Source organism: Mus caroli, chromosome 9 (genome assembly GCF_900094665.2).
Source record: "Mus caroli chromosome 9, CAROLI_EIJ_v1.1, whole genome shotgun sequence".
In the NCBI taxonomy this organism is placed as follows: Eukaryota; Metazoa; Chordata; class Mammalia; order Rodentia; family Muridae; genus Mus; species Mus caroli.
The window spans coordinates 27,809,550-27,830,779 of NC_034578.1; the positions used below are offsets into that span (position 1 = coordinate 27,809,550).

The 21,230-nt window shown below is 43.9% G+C and overlaps 1 protein-coding gene across 1 annotated transcript in view; it reads left to right on the forward strand.

Annotated features, from left to right (window-relative positions):
* Positions 1–946: 946 nt before the first annotated feature.
* Arhgap32 (Rho GTPase activating protein 32) overlaps positions 947–21,230 on the forward strand; it is a 223,456-nt gene continuing 203,172 nt past the window's right edge. Inside the window, exon 1 of the mRNA XM_029481740.1 lies at positions 947–986. The gene's annotated coding sequence lies outside the window, so the exon portion shown is untranslated. The remainder of the gene's footprint in view (positions 987–21,230) is intronic.

Sequence of the window (21,230 nt, forward strand, 5' to 3'; positions counted from 1 at the left end):
GCACCTTCAAGTTCCCTACTCTTTCACCCTTTCTTGCCCTTCTCCTCAGCTACACCACTTTGAATTTGCTGGTCCAGAACTCTGGATGAAGAAGCTAACTGAGGGAACTTTCAGGCACCCTGCCCCTCAATTCCAAAATATAAGCGGTGCGAGTCCTTTCTAGCCTCCAAGCAAGCAGAGAGCACGGGCGGAGGATCTCCTGCCTCGAGGCAACGACCCCTCCCCTCCCGGGTGCAGGGACAGGATTGTGGGGTCAGCAGTGGGAGGAGAGAAGCCACTGCCGTAGTCTCGGACGATGCCTTTTCCTGCAGCGGCTCTGGAATCTTTGCCCCCCTACCAGGACACAGAGGCCGAGGGGGGGGGGCAGCCAAAGTGCAAGCCCCAGGGCGGCCACTCGGCTCCCCTCTTCCTCTCCAAGTGGCCCCCAGCCGCGCCCCCCGCCGTGCACATGCTTTCCCGGGACAACAGCAGGCGAGGCCTCGATGCGCGCGAGGCGGCCGTGCGCGCGCTCCTTGCGCCCTCCTCGCGCGTGCTCGTGCCCGCGGCCGCGGTGGCGCGCCTCTTCTCCCGCTGCGGGCGTCGCGGGTGCAGAGGAGGCGGAGCGCTGGAGGCGGAGGCCGAGCGGGCGCGGACCAGCGGGGCGGGGGCGACCCGAGGCGTGCGGGCGAGGGGGCTCTGCGGCGCGCGGTGGCGGCGGCGGCCCGGGGGTCGTGACGGCCGCGGAAGGGGAGCGCGCCGCTTGCCTGAGGTGCAGACCCAAGGCCGCGGCCCGCAGCCGGCGCCCCCGCGCCTGACGGGGCGGCGAGGCGGGATGAGGCGCTGGCGCGGGGGGCGCCCGGCCGAGCCCCCGCGGCGGCCCTGGGCGGCCCGGCGCTAGGCGCGGCGGCGGCGGACGAGGACGGCGGGCCCAGCCCGCGGAGGGCAGACACGGAGCGGAGAGCGGCGCGAAACGACGCCGCGGCGGCGCGGCGGGGCCGCGGGGCTCGGTAAGGCGCGGGCGGGCGGGCGGGCTGGCCGGGGGCGCCGCTGACGTGGGCCGCGGGGCGGGCAGGGCTGCGGGGCCTCCTAGCTTGGCCGGCACCGGTGCTTCTGGGCGTGCACGTTGCGATCGGATGCTCTTGGGGGCATCTCGGGTCTCTCCCGCTTCCCGGGGCGACAGAGCTGCGTGCCCGCCACCTCTCGCTAGCATCCCTCGGCGAACTGGGCGTTCCGACGGCCTCCGGGCCTGTTGCGGCGCTTCCCGCCGGAGGCCGAGTCCGGCAACTGCGCCCCTCCACGGGGACCCGGCTGCTCCCGGAGGAACCCCGGCGCGGGTAGGGGCAGCGGAGCCAGCGGTCTCCGCACCCTGGGACTCCAGTGGAGTTTCTCCTCTTATTCTAATTGGTTGAAGTTGCTGTTACAGTTGGACATTAGTGATGACTTAGTGCCTCTCTCTTCCCCCTGGCTTTCCCCGTCAACCCTCCGCCCCCCCCCCCGCGTACTGCGTTTCCCATTTTGTTGACTAGAGTAAATATTTATGTTAAAGGTTTCGTGCCTGGCGCAGAGGACACTGTAGGGAGAAAATCAGACCTGATTTCTTAGCTTTAGTCTGGACCCTTTAGATCCTCACCTGCAGTTGAGACTTAGAGAAAGTGGTGGGAGGAGGAGGCCCATCTCGGGATGCTTGGGATGGTCTCCTAGTTATCCTTTAGGAAATAGAATTGGGATAATTATAATCTTGATCGTATGCAGAATTACAGTCGAGCTGTAAACTGCTCGAGGCACTGCATGATGCTACATGGATAGCTGGGCCGTGGCACTGTTGTCAGCATCTCTTTTATTTTCCATTCTTCCAGAGTTTTATTTGGCGCAGATTGAGACCTTTTAAGTGCATCTGAATGGGCAGAACTTTTCTGATACATTGGTTGCTTTTGTAAACACTGCCATTATTTGTGTGTTTCTATTGGAAGAAGAAAAGGCAAACTGTGCCTGTCGTAACTGGCTCTTGGAGTCCACAAACTGCTTAGTTTGATTCAGTGACTGGGTTTGTGGGAATATTTTTGAGTAATGATGTTTGTGGTTGGTGAATGCATTTTTTTCATTATTGAATGAACTGACGTCTACATTTGTTCCTTGGCCTTGAGTGGGAAGGCATCAGGAGCAGCAGTTGCCACAGCACAGCCTCAAGAGTTCAACCCTCTTGCTGAATGTTCTTGTTCATAGGGTTGTTTGTAAAGATGAGGGATGCTGATGTGATGTGATTTCCATTAGCAGGGATGTCTGGAGTCTGATTCATCCTAAAGATAGCTATGGTGGAGCTGCTCCTCAGGACCAGAAGTGAGGTTGGAACTGTGCTTAAGCCAGTTAATCCGTTCTTACCGTGCTCTGTGTGGCAGTCTCTGGAATAAAGCAGCACTTTGGACAGAGGCTTGTCCAGCTGGAGCTATGGTGGCAGCCTAGATTGCTTATGATCCTGTCTATGGAGATGGGGGCAGGGTGACACGGGGCGGGGGGGGGAGACAACGTATGTGGGACAGAGAGGAAGTGTTAGTTGGAGAACCGTGGTCAGTTATATAACAGTTTTGTTTCCGAGGGAGAGGCTAAGAACCAGCAAGGCAGGCTCAGCTGTCATTAGAGCCTTTGATGTCGGGTTGAGTTCCAGTAGTAGTTATGTTCCTTTTATTTCCTTTTCCCAACCCCACATTATTTTTCAGTCACCAGAAGCTTAGCCACAATTGGGCTGAGACGTTAATGGCAACGAATTCGTTTCTACTTCTTTCTAATTCGTTGTTTCTTTTGCTTTTATATTGAAAATGTTTTTATTGTTGCCTTTTCCTCTTTGGGAGACTTTTTTCTTCATTTCTTAGGACAAGGTCTTGGGGATTCTAGCTTGGCCTCAACGTTGATATGTAGCAGTGGACAGCTATCAAATTCTGATTCCACTTTCTGATTAAAGTTTAGATCACTAGACCCCGTTTATATGGTGCTTTGTGCACGCCAGGCCAGCACTGTACCATCTGAGCTCCATCTCCATCGGATGGGTTTTCCATCAGAATATTCTCTTTCTACACTGACTGGGCATATTATCTGCATAGTATATATAGACTCACTGTTTCTTATAGATGAATTTAATAAATGTCAGGGACTAGCAGATGTTTTTCTTCATAAGACAGTAGCAAAAGAAAATGACTAAACATAGCATCTTTAAAGGCTAAGACTAGCATCCATGAGAATTTTAAGGGTTTAACCAATGAACATGTAATCTGGTATCCATGGAAGCAGTCAAGAGGCAAGTGGACTTGAAGATAGGCCATGGCTATAGTTCTGTTCTAGTTACTTTTCTGTTGCTGTGATAAAACATGACTCAAAATAAACTTGGAGAGGAAAGGGCCTCTTCCAGCTTATAGTCTGAAACTGAGGGAAGCCAGCGCAGGAACAGGGCAGCAGGGACTGAAGAAGATAGTGGGAGGAATGCTGCTTGCTGGCTTGTTCCCCATGGCTTGTCCATCTTCTTATAACCAAACCAGGACTACATGCCTGGTGGTGGCATTGTTTGTAAGACATTACTTAGGAAATGGCCTCACAGACCTGCCCCGTGGGCACGCTGATAGAGGCACTCCCTCTTGCCAGGTGATTTTATGTCAAGTTGGCAAAACAAAACTGACCAGCACAATAGCATCCTACTTTCCTGGGGCACAATTGTCATTTCAGAATTTTTTTTAAGAATATGAACTATGTGTGGGAAAGCGTGTACTGTCTTTATACAGTTGTGAAGGGTCAGGTGACAGAAAGCATGTGGCAATGCTTGTGAAAGCTGTCATGAGGAAGAGAGCCCTGTTAATACACACAGTGTTAAATACCATTCTTCCTCACCTGCTAAGGAGGCCTGCCACAGTGTTTTATTAATCTGACTTTTCTTGTTGTACAAGGAGTTGAACCCGGGGATCCATGTATGCTAGGCAAATAAACGCTCTATCTTTGAGTTCCATCCCTAGCCTTTGGTAAATATTTTAAAAGTGATTTACAAAATATAGATAAAGAACAGGAAGTGTTAGATTTCTTCTAGGTCTAAGCTCTTCTGATATGTATGTATTTTTGAGGAGAGTCTTATGCAAAAACTAGCTTTGGACTTTTAAGAATTTTTTGTTATTCTCAGAAAGGTTTGAGTTGAGACTTTGGGTTTCTTTAGAGTATTCAAAGTGTTCAAGAATTTTTTTTTTTGAGACAGGGAATATTCAAGAATTTTACAAGTAAGAGTATGTAAGCCATAAGGATATTACATATGTAAGATAGTGTGTTTGCCTAACAGTTGAAAGCCCAGGGTTTGATCCCTAGCACTCTAAGAAACAAAGTTTGTGTTTGTTTGCATTTATAGATGTATATGTTCGTGTAGGTGTGTCTGTGTGTATGGTGGGCAAGGTCAGCATTAGGTATCATTTCATAGGAGCTGACCATCATTTTTCTTGAGAGAGGGTCTCTAATTGTCCTGGAGCTTACTATTTAGACTGACAGTCAGTGAGTCCCAGGGATTTTTTTTAAAATGTATATTGTGGAGATCTGAACTTGAGTCCTCCTCACGTTTGCATGGAAAGTACTTTATTGACTGAGTCACCTCTCTTGCCCTCTGCATAATTTAGGTTGGGATTGGTACAATGCAGGCTACAGACCTGAATGACTCAAGAGCTAAGAGAAGGGGACTTGCTGACCAAGGAGTGGCTCTGTTGTAGAAAATTTAAAAAATTCTTGGGAGCTGGGGGTTTGACTCAGTGGTTCAATTATAGCGCACTGACTTAGCTTGCTAAGACCCTGGGATGGATTCTCAGTACTCTAAGAAAAAGCTTTACTGAGATACCGTCACATTTATTTATTTTATGTGATGTTGATGGCCGACTTGGCATCCATCAGTAGAGCTGATTGTTTTTGGAGGCAGTGAGTCCAGCAAACCCTAAAGTCCTTATCATCTAATCACTTTGCAGAGAAAGTTTGTCAGCCCCTGATTTAGGACTTGACATTTTTTTTTCCTGTAATTAGCTCAGGTGTTGTTTTCTGTCACAGCCTAAGTTCTGACTTGTGGATCAGCACTAAATTTTATTTTAGAACTAGATATACCTGTGTTTAAATGTTCATTGTGATATTTATAACATTTGGTCCTGTATTCTGGCATATCTTGGTGATTTGGGTGCTTCCATTGTAACTAGGAAATGGTATAGTTACTATCTATCTGCTTTAGGAAGTTGTCGTGGGGATTAAATGAATGGTGCCTGTCAAATCTTGATAATGTTGAGAAAACAGTAAACACTAAGTAAGTGAACAGGATAGTTGTAAATTCTAGTCTCAATTGCTGTAATAGTTTTGAGCAGATTTTAGAGTTTTTTCTCCTTGAGTATTAATGCTACATGGAATTTTATAGAGTTTTCTCTTATACTGAAACTGTTAGTTTAGTTAGGAGCTAACAATGAATAATTTAAAATATGTCCTATATATTCGAATACATATTTATTAAATATAAATATATATCAGATAATTAAGAGAAAAGGGGAAAATGTGTCTGCTTTTCAGAGGTCCTGCTTCTTATTTCCTAGCAATCTGCGCAGGCTCGCTAGGTGAACTTTAAACACCACTTCTATTTTAGAACTGGCATTTTTTTTAAAAGAAAGATGTGTGAGAAAGACCCGTTTTAATTAGGCCAGGGAAGATAACTGTCCCTGTGTGGACTCCGTAATCTACTTCTTAGGATTCGCAGTAACATTTTTGTAACATCTCTTTGGAGTTAAAATAATAAAAGTTATTATTATTACTATCTTATTGTTTAGAGACTTCGATATTAACCTGTTTTCTTAAGTATTTGGCTTATTTTACAGTTTAGAAATAGGATGTGCATCCTAAATACTGATTTGTTTAGGGTTAATCCCCATGGAAGAATGAGCAAACAGAAAAAGACTGTTGTTCTGACAGAATTAAACAAAATAGAATTGGGGTCACTGTGGCTTTTGCAGTCCTGCAAATTATGTGGTTGCCTGGCCTTGTGTGATCCTTAATTGAAGTGAGATGAACCAGGGGAGGTAGAGGAGGTGAAAAGTTCCCACATGGCCCTCGGGAGAACAGTGGGTTGGCGGTGGAGTGGTTTTCCATAGTGGGGCAATACTCTGCATCTGCAAAACTGGTAGGTAACACTTATAGCACTTAAAAATGGAAAGGCCTAATATGAGGCAACATCCTCTCTTCAGGTAAAAACCCAGCAAAACCAGAGATTTCTTACCTGGCAGATGAAGGTTTATCAAAAATATTCCCTAAGGGACTGAAGTAGTAGGCGCTGATAAAATAATGACAGTTTCACAGTATACCTGGGCAAGGGCGTTCTTCCTTGGTATTTAAAGGTACTCACTGTAATCCTACAGCGATAGGCAAGCTAAAGTGAGAAATATGGTGTTTGGTTTAATTTCTCACACAGAAGGCATGAACTAGAAAAATTGTATTTTTAGAAATAAGTCAATTTTTTGTCTTACGGCCAGTTTTTGGCTAGCTTTTCTTCCTTTCTTAAAGATTTATTTTTCATTTTTACTTAGAGGTATGTGTATGCCACATTTGTGGGTGCCCCAGAGGTCAGAAGAGGGCATCACTTCCCCTGTAGCTGGAGATACAGGTAGTTATAATCCGCCTGGTCGGGGTACTGGGATCTGTTAACTTGGATTCTCTTGAGCAATGTGAACCCTTAACAGCTAGGGCATCTCCCCAGCCTGTTAGCTTTGTTTAAATGTTGTATCCCATTAATCTTGGCTCTTTAGAGGTGGTGCACACTGAAAGCAAAGGTATGTTACCACCATTAGAAAAGGTTAGACTAGATTCAGGCCGTCTGTAAGCACAGGCTGGGAGACACTCTGAAGTACATATTCCGTTCATTTGTCTGCAACAGTAAGATCTTTATGTTTTGCAGCCCAGCCTTTATCCTGGGCAGGTCATCTGACTGCACCCTGCGCCTCTTTTCATTGCAAACAGTCAAAGGACTCTTCTGATGGACATTTTCCGTGGTTTTAAAGAATTTGTTATATAAATTCAGTAATCATCCAGAGTATTAAACACTGGTCCTCCCTTCCCCAAAGAAGCTACTTTTACAGGGCGAGCAGTTTTGAGCCCGAAAGCTTGAGAGCCCAGGTGTTTATTTGACTCTGCTGAAAGCAGTTCGTTTCCTCGAGTCTGTGGTTTGTCTCTGATTCATTGTCCTCAGATACAAAATGAGAGGTCAGATTGGAGGTCTCCGAGGTCTTTTTTTGACCCAAAATTCTTTGCTTCTCCTCCTGCTCCTCTTCTCCCCCTCCCCAATCTCCCTCTCCCTGCCTCCCCCCACCCCCCATCATCTTGTATCTGTGGTCCTTCTCGGCCAGTTGTGATCTTCACCCTAGAACGAGGGAAACCAAATCTCCCTTATCAGTAGCCATCGTCAAGTACATCTGCAGATCTTGTGTGATGCGACTGCAGTGGGAAATAGGTAAGAAAGACGGAGTCTTGGAGTCTCTGTCCTAGGGAGCTGTGTTAGTTAGGAGTGTTTAAAGCAAAACAAGAAGACAGTGGGATGAGGCTGTTTTGTGGCCTGTCTTATTGAACATGTGCATCAGGAGCTGGGTATCTGTGAACTTTGTATAATTGTGAACTTTGGTTACTTTCTCCTGGGCTGAGAAGTAGCAGCTCTCAGTCTGTCAGTACCTATGTGAGAACTGCTCAGTCCAGCCCATATGATGGAAGGCAGAAGCTACAGAATTTTAAAAATTTTGTGTTCATAGTTTCTCTTGTGTATGGTCTTTGTGGCCACATATGAGCATGCAGGGGCCAGAGGGGGACGTTGGGTATTTCCCTCTATTATTCTCTGCCTTACTTCTTTGAGACAGGTTCTTTGATTGTCATTTTGGCTAGAGTGGCTAGCCAGCAAATCTGCAGGCTCTGTCCATCTTTGTTCCCTATAAAGTTGGCATGTGTCCTTGGCTGTTGAGGATTTGAACTCAGGACTTCATGCTTATACAAGTGTTCTCACCTTTAATTTACTAGAAGTACACTAAAGGGGGCAGCCTTTCTTCTGAGAAGGCAGGCATGTGAGAAGTGACCCTGTTTCTGACAGAGTCTAATGCACAGATCTCCCACTCCCCATCTGCACTCTCATCTGCCTTTCTGTGTGTCTTAGGCATACAAGGCTATGTTACTGGCAAGCCCGGAACTAACTGTTGTCTGATGCCTCCTCCAGCCTCCCTCAGGTCTGATCTTGACTACATCTCCTAGCCTCTTTCTGATAGCTAGGCATGGACATGTGACTCAGTTCTGACCAAGTGGATGTGCACGGGAGATCTAGGTCATGGCCTCAGAGAGGAAGCTAATTGCCTTTCACTTCCTCGTCTTTCATTTTGTGGATGAGAACGTAGCATGTTCACATAGTGTTGGGATGTACTACTCAACCTTGTAGTTGAGAGCTTTCCTTTAGAGGGCAGTGGGTAAGTAAGATAGGCCCCTGATCGTTTTTTTGCAGTGGGGCCATGTTCTTGCTCAGGACCTCTCATTTTCCTTGAGGTGGATAGTGAAAGAGGAGTAATATTTGTCTTTCCAGTCACTGTTACTGGAACTGAATAAATCACCTGCTTCAAACCACCTTTACCTTTACCCCAGCCTTCCTTCTGCTGCAGAAACTTTTTTTGTTTTTTGTTTTTGAGACAGGGTTTCTCTGTATAGCCCTGGCTGTCCTGGAACTCACTTTGTAGACCAGGCTGGCCTTGAACTCAGAAATCCACCTGCCTCTGCCTGGGATTAAAGGTGTCGCCACCACGCCCGGCTTGCAGCAGAAACTTTTGAAGAGTTGTTTACAGCTGTTTCTCCTTTCCTACTTGGTTCTCTTTAGCTTGATCATTTGGTGTTCTCATTCAACCATTCCACTGATAATGTCCTTTAAATTTTAGTCTGGGGATGTAGCTCAGTTGGTAAAGTGCTTGCCCAGTATACATAAAGCTCTGGGTTAGATCCCTAATACCAGACAAACTCAGTGTAGTGACACTTACCTCTGATCCCAGCATTCATGGGGGAGGATCTGGAGTTAGAGGTAATCATTGGCTTCATAGATAGAAGGCTGGAACAAATGAGATACTGAATGTGTGTGTGTGTGTGTGTGTATACATCTATGAATGCACCAGGTTTAGTAACACATCTATACAATTCCAGCACATGGTAAGCAGAGGCAGGAGGATCAGGAGTTCAAGGCCAACCTCAGTTACATAGTCAGTTCATAGCTAACCTGGAAGAACATACTGTTTTTTCCCAGATGTGGTGGCACACATCTAGAGTCCTAGCATCCAGAAAACAGAGACAAGCTTGTCACAAGTTTGAGCCCTGCTTGGTCTAGTGATATCCAGGCCAACCAGGGTTACAAAGGAAAATTATATTTCAACAAAACAAAACAAAAAGGATTTTTACTCATTTATTTTTTTTTTCAGTTCCGGGTATAGAAGCCAGATCACACACACAAAAGGCAAGAACTCTACCTCAGGGCTGCATCCACAGGCCCTTGCAGTTCCCTGTATCTTACCTGTTGACATTTCTTTTTGGCTACTGTCTAGAAGCCACCTTTGATTTTCTGTACCTTTTACTCTTATCTTATTCCTGCTTGAAAATTTGGAATGTCCTTGGCTCTCAGGTGACTCACCCATTTTTATAGTTTAGAGGTCACTTGAGTCCCATTTCTGGTCCCTCCTTTCTTGTCTTAGGGTTTCTCTTACTGTAAAGAGACATCGTGACCATGGCAAGTGATAACTCTTACAGAGCAAAGCATAAATTGGGGCTGATGTACAGGTTCAGAGGTTTAGTTCATTATTGCTATGGTGAGAAGCTTGGAGTTTATAGTCAGACATGGTGCTAGAGAAGGAGCAGAAAGTTCTATATCTGCATCAACAGGCGGGGAAAAGAGAGAGAGAGACACCGGGCCTGCTAGAGCTCCTGAAACCTCAGAACCCATCCCTGGAGGCACATTTCTCCAAGGCCACACCTATTCCAACAAAGCCACACTTTCTAATAGTGCCACTCACTATGAGCCTATGGGGGCCATTTTCATTCAACCCACTATACATCTTGAATGTTAAACTCATCTTAGTCAAACTCTTTCTGGGTTTTGTTAGATACCTTTGAGGAAGCATGCACAAAACAAGATTGTGGGTTCCTTTCCTTTCCTCCTTCCTCTCCTTTCACGTCTTCTCTGTCTTTTCTGTCATCCGTGTGCCACATCATCCACTGTGAAGACCAAACCCCCTGGAGTCACCCTTGACTTTTTCTCTGTATCGACGGTTAGGGCTTGCCAAGTTTAACCCTCGTGGTACAGCCTGGTTCGGACCCCATCTTAATTTTCTTTCACTGCTAACAATGTAGGCTAAGCTACTTTCTCTCTTGTAAACCTGCCAAAAATTTCTCTGCCCCTGCTCCCGACTCTGTCCTTTCCCTTACATTCCTTATCACAGGGGCCGAAGTAATGATAAGTGTTTGTCACATCTTAACATTCTCCTATTAAATGACTCCAATACACTTAGTACAGAAGGCAAACCATAAAATTTTAACACAGAAGCAAAACCTTTGGCTTGACTGGTGTAAGTGGTTCTCTATCAGGGATGGTTTTGCCTATAAGGGACGTTAAATAGTGTTTAGGGGATTGGAATTGCTTCTGGCACCTAGTGGACTGAGGTCTGGATCTGCTAAGCATCCTACAGAATACAGAGCAGTGTCAACAATACCATAGTGTGTAGTCTGGCATGTCTGTAGCACATCGTCAGATCCCAGTTTTCTTCCTTGCTTGTCTTGGTCATTACATTATAGTCACAACGATTTCCCCCTTTCTTTTTAAAAGACTATTTAGTTTGTCAGTTTATCAGTCAGTCTATTTAGTGAGATCGGGGATAGATAAGATGCATGGATTATACATGGTAGGCAAGCACTCTACTGCTGAGCAATGTAGACAGATTTTTAGGTTCATAGCAAAATGGAGTGTGTGGTCAGAAATGTCCTATAAAAATTTCCCTACTCCCCCATCTCACAGCTCCATTAACTAACAGCTCCAGTATGGTCCATTTACTGCAGTTGATGAACCCATACCAAAACATTACCCAAACTGGTTTATTCTTGGCGTACAAATGGTAATGAAAGGTGTATTCACCATCATACCATGTAGAGCAGTGTCACTGCTGTAAAAGTCCTCTGTGTGTACATGTTCCTCTGCATATGTACTTCTCCCTAATAGCTGCATGTCTTTTTACTGTTTTCATAGTTTTGACTTTTTCAAAATGTCTTATAGTTAGAATCATGTACTGTGTAGCCTCACCCCCTTTCTCTTTGTGTGTGTGTGTGCGCTCACGTGGTACATCTGTTTCATGCTCATGTGTATGTGCATGGGTGTGCGTACCTATGCACATGTGTACATGGCAGAGGAGAATATTGGGTGTCCTGTTCTGTTATTCTCCACTTTATTCCCTTGGGGCAGAGTCTCACTGAATCTGGAGCTAAGCTGGCAGCCAAGAAGCTTCAAAAATGCTTGGCACCTCCCTCAGTGCTGAGGTTATAGCCTGTGTGTGGCCATTCCCCACAGTTATTCATTTATGAAAAATCTGGGTCTTGGGATGCAAACTCAGGTCCTTCCACTTGTGTAGTCAGTGCTCCTAACCATTGGACCCTCTTCCCAGCTCTAACACACCCTCTCTTACTGGGTTCTTTTACTTAGTAATGCATTTAAGGTTCTTACATGTATTTTTGTGGCTTGATAGCTCATTTCTTTTTAGCAATGAACAATACTCAGTTGTTTGGATGCACCACAATTCATTTATGCATTCCTTTGCTAAAGGATAGTTTGGTTGTTTCCAAGTTTTGGCAATTGTGAATAAAGCTGCTATAAACACCCATGAGCAGGTTTTATGTAGATCTATTTTCAAATCTTTTCTGAGCAGCACCACAGAGCATGGTTGTTAGGATCATCGGGTAAGCGTATGTTTAGTTTCGCAAGGCACACATTTCCACCAGCAATGAATTGGTCCCTATTGTACTTCGGTGTCATCATTTGGTGGTGTCACCCTAACTGATTTCCACTGTTTTCATAGACATGCAGTGGATGATACTCACTTTTTCTATCCCAGTAAAGAAAACACATATACTTTCTTAGGTATGTGTGCTTGCTGTTCCCTTTGGTTAAATGTGCTGTTTTCAAGGGATAGGACCACACGGCCCTAGGTTCAGTGCACAGGACTAAAGAAAAAAGGTGCTCCCCACCTCCTCTCTCCCCAGATCTGCGCATGTCTGTCTTCTTTTCCACCAGAGAGGCCATCGTGGTTACCTGTGTAGCCACCACCACCATCTCCTGGACTTCCATTTTTTCTCCAAAATTTTTTCACTTTATTTTTATTTGATTATGGATTTGGTTTATAGTCATATTCTCTATAAGCTTCTTAAAGAACAAGTGTTCATTTTCTGTTGGGAGAGGTTAGAATTTAAAACAGACCGTTCTCTCTGTAGCCCAGGGTATCCTGGATCTCTTGACATAGCCCAGGTTAATCTTGTGATCCTCTTGTCCTCTCAAGTGCAGGGATGAGCCATTATGCCTGGTTTTTTGGCTTCATCATTTGTGTGTTTGTGTGTGTGTGTGTGAGTGTGTGCACACACACAGAGGCCATAGGTCTATTGGTATCTTTTCTACCAGTCCCCACCATATTTGTTGAGACAGGGTTTCTTACTGAACTTGGAGCTGACATAGAGTGGCTGGCCACTGAGCCTCTAGAATTTACCTGCTTACGGTTCTGGTGTTGGAGTAATAGGCACACATTGTTGTGCCTAGCTTTTTTAGTGGGCTTTGGGGTTTCAAACCTAGTTCTTTGTGTCTACATAGCAGGTTCTTTACCTACAGAGCCATTTCTCCAACCCACCAGACCAAATCCTTTTATTTTTATTTATAAAAAAGAATTCAGTGGCACACGCCTTTAATCCCAGCACTTGGGAGGCAGAGGCAGGCGGATTTCTGAGTTCAAGGCCAGCTTAGTCTACAAAGTGAGTTCCAGGACATCCAGGGCTACACAGAGAAACCCTGTCTCGGAAAACAAAAAACAAAAAGCAAAACAAAACAAAAAACAAAAAAACCCCCAAAAAACCAACCAACTAAACAAAAGAATTCATTTATTTTTATCTATGTGTGTGTTTTAGCTGCATGTATGTATGTGCACTGCATGAGTGCCTGGTGCACTTAGAGATCAGAAGAGGGCATGAGGTTCCCTGCAACTGGGGTTAAGAATGGGTGTAAGCCACCGTTTGGGTGCTGGGAGTCAAAGCTGAGTCTTCTGGAAGAGCAACACGTGCTCCTGATTGTTGATTCCTCTCCCCCAATCTTTTAAAAAAGTTAAAAACTTTGCTTAAGAAAACTGAACTTTTATTCAGTTACACTAGAACACAGCTCCCTGCATTTCTAACATTACACGGGTCTGTTTAGTTTTCACTGGAAAGCTCTTTAGCTGTCCTGTGGAAGATGGTTGCTCCTTCTCGCTTCTTAGTAGCCCTTCCCCTTTCTAGGTTAAGTGTATTTTTTTCTTCAGTTATTCCTCATATATCAGCATTTAAAAACCTTCTTCTAGGTCCATACCTAACATTCTGGGGAAGTTCTCTTGGTGAATGTCCAAAATCTGAAGTTATAAATCAAGCTAATGGAAGAAGGAATCCCATTGCCTGCCTTACAGTGACTTGGATTAGGGTTAGAGAGTTTAGATGGCTTGTGATCTTGTGAAGTAAAGGGGACTAGCCTCTGACCTGATACTCTCTCTCCTCTAGCCTCTTGTACCAGGGACATGGGTGAATACAGTGTGAGCAAACAACAGCCCCCTTGGCCTAGAGCTGTACATGCTGGTATCCTTGAGAGAACCAACTCAGGGAACAGGTCTGGGCAGACACTACAAGCAAGTGTGCAGTTCTGGGGTCCTGGTCAAGGGGAAGGCATGTAGATTGGATATGGACACATCCTGTAGATCCTAAGAACTGCTGGCCTCATAGGACTGTAGCCATAGGAAGGGCTGATACATTTTTGTTGTTGTTGTCTTTTTCCAGATTGGGTTTCTCTGTGCACCCCTGGCTGTCCAGGAGTTCTGTCTGAAGACCAGACTGGCCTCCAATTTAGAGACCTGCCTGTTTCTGCCTCCTGAGTGCTGGGATTAAAAGTGTGCTCCACTACTTCCAGCTTGGTTTAGGGTTTTTTAAAGCCTGAGGCCCAGGATAGGAGGATTCCTTGTTGATTAGGGTGGTGCTGATCCGTCCTTGTCAGACTGTGTATAGATTAGTCTTGTTTGCTGCGGTTATTTACTGGGAAGTGCCTCAAGTTGGACCTGGTGCTTTTCTTATGAGTGTTCTAACCAGTGAGCCAAGCAGTGTGCTGCATGTACACAGATGGGCTAGAAATACTGCTTTCCAGTCCTCAGAGGGGACTGTCAGGGACAGAATATAAGAACTAGGTTGATCATATTTGGACTCCAGTGGTGTGACCTATTTACCCCAGGGTGCCTGCACCAGTACTGTCATTTCTCTTACGGATCACAAGGTGAGAAAGACTGTGAAACCTCGATTTAGGCTGATAGGTGTACAAGGCTCATAGTACCAGGTATTTTATGTACAACCTTAAAGGCATTTTAAACGAATCCCTTTTTTGTGACACCTGACTATGTTAGAGCTGTCAAAGTAGGTTTTTTTTCCCATCTCCTTATTAATGAGGAAATAAATCCAGGTTAAATGACTTGTCTAGCAATGAATTCTCACTCAAGTAGGCCAGCTGAAACTAGAGCTCCATTCCTTCACTCTTTTTTTAGAATATTCTCTCTACTAACCCAAATTTGGTCCCTTACCCCTTTTTCTTTTTCTCTCTTTGCCCCTGAATTACGTCTACCAGATTTTTCTGCTCCTTCTCCCCCCTCTTCCTCCTCCTCCTCCTTATTATTATTATTATTATTATTATTATTATTTTATTTTTATCAGAACATTGCTATCCTAATTTTTTTTTCTTATTTTGAGACAGATTTTCTCTGGCTGTCCCAGAACACCCCCTCTGTAGGCCAGGCTAGCCCCAAACTCAGAGATCTACCTGCTTTTGCCTCCCAAATGCTCGGTCGAGTAAAGGCGTGCAGAACCACTGCAGGGCTCTAATTTTCATGGCCTAGTCTCTTTATTTTTTTATTTTGTTTTTATTTTTTCAAGACAGAATTTCTCTGTGTAGCCCTGGCTGTCCTGGAACTCTGTAGGCCAGGCTGGCCTCGAACTCAGAAATCTGCCTGCCTCTGCCTCCCAAGTGCTGGGATTAAAGGCGTGCGCCACCACTGCCTGCCTAGTCTCTTTATTTATTGACCTGGATATAAAGCATATTTAATATATAATAGATGAGATTTTATTTTAAAATAATATAATTTTATGAGATTTGACAGTTGATTTAGCATCTTGAAACTTGATTCTATATATTAGCTATGTTTATTGCTTTCCTTCTTAGATTGGTATTATATTTGGTTATTACAGTAATATTTGTCTGAAATAGTCTGTCTTAATTAGGGTTTTTTGTTTTGTTTTGTTTTATTTTTGTTTTGTTTTGTTTTTTTCTGAGACAGGGTTTCTCTCTGTAGCTCTGGCTGTCCTCGAACTCACTATGTAGACCAGGCTGGCCTTGAACTCAGAAGTGCTGAGATTAAAGGCGTGCACCACCACTGCCCGGCCTTAGTTAGGGTTTTACTGTTGTGAACAGACATGGCCAAGGCCACTCTTATAAGGACAACCATTTAATTGGGACTGGCTTACAGGTCAGATATTCGATCCATTATCATCAAGGCGGGAACATGGCAGCATCCAGGCAGCCACGGTGCTGAAGAAGGAGCTAAAAGTTCTACATTTTGCTCTGAAGGCCACTAAGAGAAGATTGTCTCCAGGCGGCTAAGAGGATGGTCTCAAAGCCCACCTCCACAGTGACAGACTTCCTCCAACAAGGCCACACCTCCTAATAGTGTCACTTTCTGGGCAAAGCATAGTCAAACACCTGAGTCTTTGAGGGCCAAATCTATTCAAACCACTACATGGTCATTCTAAAGTATTTATAAAAGACTAAAGTACAACAAGGTTTCATAAACTAGTTATAAGGTGCTGACACTTAAATGTGAATTTATTTATTTATTTATTTTTACTGAGTGCATGCTTCTATTAATCCTTACAATGTCCTTTTATTCAGACCTTAAAACAATCTTGATGCTGGTTTCATTCAGAGATGAGGTCAGTTACTCTGCTTTACTCTGCTAGGGAGAGGGTCGATTCAGAGTACAGGACTGGGGCCAGCGACCTGAACCGCTGGCTTTCCTCAGCATGGCTTTGTAAACCATGTGATTGATAAGTACTGACTTTGGCCTGGGAAGGAATCCTTTCCAGATTTCTTTCTCCATTTTGAGTAATTAACTCTCTAATACACTCATGAACAGAGGAAACTTCCCTGCTTATCTGTGAAAGACTTTTCTGGAAAGAAATGTCAGTTGTGCCAAAGTTCAGAAACTCTGCTCAGAATTTTGAGTAGTCAGCACATCTCTGCCTCCGCTCACCTCCCCTTTCATTTCTGGATCAGGGTGATAGGTGGTAGACTGGTCGGAGCTTAAACCTTCTTGTGGTGCTAGGGAGCAAACCCAGGGTCTTTCTTGTATGCTAGGCAAGTACTCTACCATCGAACTACACCTTTAGCGAAAGAATCAGAGACTTAGTGTTAAAGACTCTTTGTAAGTGGGGGAATGTTAGGCCTTTTATGTTTTAATGCTTGTTTTTATAACTTTTAATATGAAAAGTTGACCTGGAACATGTAGCTGAGCTGGTCTTTGTCGATTGACATGGTAATCTATAAGAACAGATTTAAGGGAATAGTGATTTGTAACCACAGGCTTTTCTATTCTGTCTCTGTATTTCCTGAAATAACGACTCTGAGACTTCTTATATATGAGTAAATGATTAGGCCAAGAGTTTTGGCTTGCTTCTGCTAGCTCATAACTCAATTATCCCTTTTCAACTTTTCTAAGTCATGCCACATGGTTAGTTACCTCTCCCCAGGTCCATGCTTCTGTCTTCATCGGTGCTAGGGGCAAATCCCATGCATGTGACTGTTTCCCAGAACCACTCCCCGTCCTCACCAGATGTTCTACCTTCTAATCTTGCCTTCACTCATTGGCCAGTCAGCTTTTTATTCACAGGTCATGCTTCCATTCAGCATTCAATACCAGCGAGTCTGACACACACACACACACACACACACACACACACACACACACACATTATATTATATTATATTATATTTTGATCGCACTTATCATTATTCTCATCTCTCTCCCAACCCCTCTGGACCCCTTCTTTTCAACAAGTCTTCCATATACTTTAATGTCTTCAGTTTTTTTATATGATCAACTGAGTTTAAGTTGTTGCATGAACATGGGTCAGGAATTATTAACTGGCACAGGCAACTTACCAGTTAAAAGGTATGCTACTATTAAAAAAGACTCCCCTGACTCCCATCCCAAGCAGGTATTAGCTCCTCAGCTAGGCATGGGGCCTCATGTGTCCCTTCCATACCCATGTTGAAATGGGGATGGGCTGTATCTTGCAGGTTATATGACTGCAAAGTAACCACAGCTCCTGTGAGTTCATGTGTACAGTAGCCATGCCAAGTACACAGGACAACATTCCATAGCACTCCTCTCACCCTTTGCTTCTCTTCTGCAATGCCTTGGCGAGCTGGGCAGGGAGGGGATGGTCATATAGATAAGGGTTTAGGACTGAGCGCTCAGGTGTCACTTAGCACTCTGACTACTTAAGTCTCTTCAATAACTGCTGCCCTATGCTTCTCTGACCAAAACTGAGAACAACAGGAATCCATAGGTAGGAACATAAATGTTTAGAATGTAGTTGACCGAGTGCCCATTAACAGAGCCACAATAGCAGGTTTCCTATAGGTCTTACAGCCTCCCTAGCTTTTGACCAGGCTTACATGAGCAGGCATGATTTCTCCTGTGGAGCAGGCTTCAAATCCAGTTAGAAATTGATTGACTATCCCTATAACAATCATGCCACTACTGTACCAGTGGGTATATCTTGCCTGTCAGGTTGGTATTGTGGCACACAGTGTCCACACCTGGGTACAGCATCGAAGACTTTTTTTTACTTCAGAGTCCTGCATAACAGCTTCTAGCACATGAGAGCCAGCTAGCACATGGTTGTCCTGTGTACAGATTGGTTCCAGCTGGAATTCTCTGTATGCTGGAACTCTGCTGGGTGGTGTGTTCACAATAGGCTTTTTACCATCTGGTTTTAGTGAATAACCAAGAGTAGAGGTAACAGTTTATATTATTTTGGAGTTTCTAGTGGGCTCTTAAGGAGGTACTCCGTAGGTTGCAGTGATTAAACATTAAATTTTTAAAAAAATTATTTTGCCTGTACATGCTTCTGTATACCCCGTGTCCCTGGTTCCTGCAGAGACTGGATGAGGGCATTGGATCCCTTGGAACTGGAGTTAGAGTTGAGAGCTGCCATATGGGTGCTGAGAATCTAAACTAGGGCTTCAAAGAGCTGCTAGTGTTCTAACTGCTGAGGCGTCTCTCCAGCCCCCCCCCCCCCTTCAATATATTTTAATAGGAGTTTTCTCTTTTCTGCTGTTTCTGGGTTGAAGGCATGGCCAGAGAATCCCAGTTGCTTTCAGTGGCTTCTGCAGGCTTGGTATTGTGTCCCCTTACACAGATATCCACACCTACCTCCTTAAATTTCAATTTCATTGTGTCAGTTTAAGCAGTCAAGAGCCACCATAATTATCTAGGTGCATACCCCCTTTAGTAAGCTCTCTTGTTTCCTAGAGAATCCTTTAAAAGATACCCACCACGATTCAAGATTCCATTTTATTAAATGAGAAATTAATAGCTGCTTTAGCTACCAGTACTCTTGTTAATGATAACATTAATTATTGTTGACAGACTAGGAGCCCTTTCAAGCCCTTTTAGGTGTTACCTGGTTTAATCCTGACAAGTGCCCTGTGAAGTACTTAGCACAGTATTTGTGGTAAGATGTGCCCAGTATAAAATGCCCTTCCTGTCCAGCTGGTGGAGGTGCACCCTGCCTAGGTAGGGACTAAGAATGGTAGCTGTAGCACAGTGGAGCTCTGGCTGTTTTCTTCTTACTTGCCTTGAGTTTATTTACAAACAACGAGAACTAGATCTCCCTGTAACCGTGAAAAAGACTTCTCTACAGCATTTCTAGTAGCATATTAATTGCCTACTAAATCATCTAGAATATTTAAGATTGTATGATCAATATTTTGGAAGTCATTTAGAGAAACGTTTAAAGTCATAATGTCTTTGATTAAGAGAACCAGTTCTTATTCTAACTGTTTGCTCTGAGTAGGAAGCAATTCTCATGTATTTATTTGCTTCACAGTATTTCCTGAAAATGAACTGATAAGTTTTTTCTAGTTGCTGAGCCTGGGTGAGAGTTGGAAGGAAAAGAAAACACTTCTTCATCGTTTATGGCTTTATTTCTTTCAGCATTTCTGTGTAAACAAAATGAGGACCAGGTTTCATTCTGTGGAAAAGCAGTTTCTTGTAACTGGAGCTTTGCTCTTGTAGGGCAGCCTCCTCAGAAGTAGGAAGGGAAGTCTGAGCTGGAGTCGAATTTCAGAAAATCCATCTTATTACTTTTAGCCTCTTTAGTGACACAAAAACATTAGGATATTTTTATTGCGTTGTGACTATGGATTGTAGTAGAAGCAGAAAACACACGTAGTTAAGCAACTTTATAAAAGTGGCAGTGGTTTGCAGGTCCTCATCTGTGCCCCCACCATGCAGACACACATACACAAACACACACACAGACACAGACATACACACATAGACATACACATGCACAGATACACACATAGACATACACACACAGACAGACATGACACAGACACACACAGAGACATACACACACAGAGACACATACAGACATACACGGACACACATACACAGTTTATCTTTAGCTCTGGATGTTCTGGAAGTCTCTCTGTAGTCCAGGCTGGCTTGGAACTCAGATTTCTGCCTATCTCTGCCACAAATGTTGGGATAAAAGGTGAATGCCACCAGACCTGGCTCTTGATTACTGAATCTTATGCCATAAAATTTTGTGTAACTTTCCCTTTTTACTTTAGTTTTTAAAACATTCCTAAAAGGTTTCAACATAGTCCAGAAGCACAGTAGATCCATTTTCAGCAGTATTTCTGTGGCCTTTGCAGTGTGATCTCTGTGACCCAGTTTTAGAGCTTTCAGCTGTATTTCTCTTTACTTTATATTCATTAAAATAAAAAATACATAGAAATTGGGCTCATTTTCTCAGTGGACTGCAGTGTTTCCCACACCGCTAGTATTTCAAATAGTATTTCCACCCTTGTAGAAGTGTTTGCATTGGTTAGGAGGTGTGGAAACTTTTCTGTGGCTGAAATGGTCCTAACTTTGTGCTTGCAAAGCTCTTTCACCGATCAGTGCCACAGTTCAGGTCTTTGGTGTTCCTGCAGAAGTTTGCAGTGTGGCTGCAAAAAATATGTACTTCAAAGGCACTCAGGTAACTTCTTTGATTAGTCATTGCCTAATTTTTGGGAGTAATTTTTAGATTAATTTTTCAGATATAATGAAGTAATGTAGATGCTGGATTTTTTATTAGCATGTGAAAGTAATAGGAATTTACTTTTAAAAAGTTCTGAAAATATGCAGTTTAGTCAAGTAATAAGCATTAATTTAATAAGCATTTCTTATTAAAGTATATAAAGAACACCAATATTACTTTTGTTCTAAATAAATTTATCAGTTATAAAAGTTTATTTTTAAAAGAGTTACCTATTGTAAAATAAGTGTAGTACCTTTAAGATTCTTTCTTTCTGAAAATTCTTTTGAATCAGAGTCTTACTATGTAAATCTGGCTCTCCTGTAACTCACTATGTGTACTTGGTTAGTCTTGAGTTCACAGAGGACTGCCTGCCTCTGCCTTGTCAGTGCTGAGATTAAAGGTGCATGTCACTACACTCAGCTAACTTTAAGATTTCTTATATAACTACATTCATTATTACATTCTAAGAAAAATATAACTTTAAGATTTATATCTCAGCCGGGCGTGGTGGCGCACGCCTTTAATCCCAGCACTCGGGAGGCAGAGGCAGGCGGATTTCTGAGTTCGAGGCCAGCCTGGTCTACAAA